The sequence below is a fragment of the Rattus norvegicus genome, chromosome 15, assembly GCF_021556685.1.
Source record: "Rattus norvegicus strain SHRSP/BbbUtx chromosome 15, alternate assembly SHRSP_T2T, whole genome shotgun sequence".
NCBI lineage: Eukaryota > Metazoa > Chordata > Mammalia > Rodentia > Muridae > Rattus > Rattus norvegicus.
This window is the reverse complement of record NC_141548.1, coordinates 69,515,441-69,517,279: the sequence shown is the minus strand read 5'-3', so window position 1 is coordinate 69,517,279 and position 1,839 is coordinate 69,515,441. Positions and strand designations below refer to the sequence as shown.

Here is a 1,839-nt window from a genome sequence, read left to right as displayed (position 1 = left end):
TGAGTAACTAGGATTATAGACATGTGTTACCAGACCTGGTAAGAAGCTTACTTCAGTGGTGTTTTAAGGGGCATTAAAGATAAGATATGGTGGTCAGAGTTTTTCACAGGGTGGCAGAGACCAGTACAGATGTGAGGCTTGGCTAAAACCCTCAAACACACACAAACACACACACACACACACACACACACACACACACACACACACACACAATGAAACAAACAAAAACCTCCATAGGGCCACCTTTGCCAGCCAGACCCCACCTCCTAAAGGTTCTATAGCTGTCCAAATATAAACAAGTATTCAAACATGTGTGCCTGGACAGGCTATTTCAGCAATAGTGTTGGTTTTTCAGCACTAGTGGAGCTCTGATGTCTGAGAGTACTGTCAGGAGCTATTGTCTCCATTGTTCACTCAGAAGCCATACTGACTCCTCCGAACTGTTTTTTTTTTTTTTTGACTGATATAGGTAGACTGATAATACAGAAAATAATCATCTGGACTTGAGACTAAGATTGACATTGAAAGTATGGGTGTTAAATAGCTCAGGGTTTAGACATCCATCAGCTTACTTTTCAATTCTCATTCTCGATGATAAAGGTAATAAATAAAAAATCTACTTTATCCTAAGTAAGTATAGGGAGTGAGACTTGATTTTCAAAATATTATCATCTCAGTTTGAAACTCAAAAACTCTAGTGCCAGTGCTCAGCAAAATGCAATGGTAAGTTTATCATTGGGTCATATCAGTTATCATGGGCCATTGCCCCTCTCATGGTTCCATTCATTAACAAATGAAGAGAGATTAGAAATGAGGGGAGTTATATTGAAGAGGTGACAAGTGACCAAGAAATTTACAGTCTACAATAAAGTCATTCATATGGGGAATAACTGAGTCAATCTTAATATTAGAATGAAAGTCAAATGTACTTAGATCTTGCTTCCTAAATCAATCTCATGGAGGCTCCATATTTTTTCCCCATGAGCTATGCAAACCTCAGAGAAAGCAGAAGTGGGCCATAGTAACTTAACTGTTTGGTCTAAGAACTGTAGTGATAAAAGGGGCAGACTTGAGGTTTCTGTCATCAAGGTCGAATAGGAAAACATCACAGAACCTCTTGGACTCTTCAGCAGGCTTAATAGTAAAGTATGAGACAGGGTCACAGATACAAAAGAGATTTCACAGACTTACTGGTTGATGTTGTTTGTGTCCTCCTTTGGCCATCAGTATATGGAGGCCATTGGTATAAGGATGACAGTATATATAATGACACAGTAGGAAAGGAACTCATAGTGCAAAGGACTTATGTAAATGCCTAAAAGATAACGTTTATCCAATGGACTGAATGTCAATTTTCTTTCTTCTGTTCTGATCAAGTTCATACTTCCGTGATAAACAGAGTTATTCTACTGAGTAGGAGACTATCAGGGAGGGAGGGAATCTCCCTAGGAAGAGGAAATAAAATAGTAGTTATAGATACATGAGGGAGGTTGGGGGAAGGACTTAGATTTGAATGATCGAATGAGTGCTCGCTTCGCCAGCAACATATATAAAATTGGAACGATACAGAGAAGATTAGCATGGCCCCTGCGCAAGGATGAATGACCGAATGAACAAGAGGAGCAAACATGGAGACAAGGGAGGGAACATAGGGAGCTAAAATTAAGGGTCATTTGAGAGGTCATATGAAAACCTAATAAAAGCTTCCTAAGCACATATACATGTATAAAGCCAATCTGAATGAAATTGCTGAATGACAGGGGAGACAGAGGCTGAACCAGACATGTCTCATCACCAAATGAAGCTTCCAGTACCAGAATTGGTTATAACTAATCCAGT

At 39.4% G+C, this 1,839-nt stretch overlaps 1 non-coding gene across 1 annotated transcript; it reads left to right on the top strand.

Annotated features, from left to right (window-relative positions):
- The first annotated feature begins 1,525 nt into the window (after nt 1-1,525).
- On the top strand, nt 1,526-1,632 carry LOC120097310 (U6 spliceosomal RNA). Its single transcript, XR_015639237.1, has one exon. It is a non-coding gene; the product is annotated as a U6 spliceosomal RNA (small nuclear RNA).
- Nucleotides 1,633-1,839: the final 207 nt, after the last annotated feature.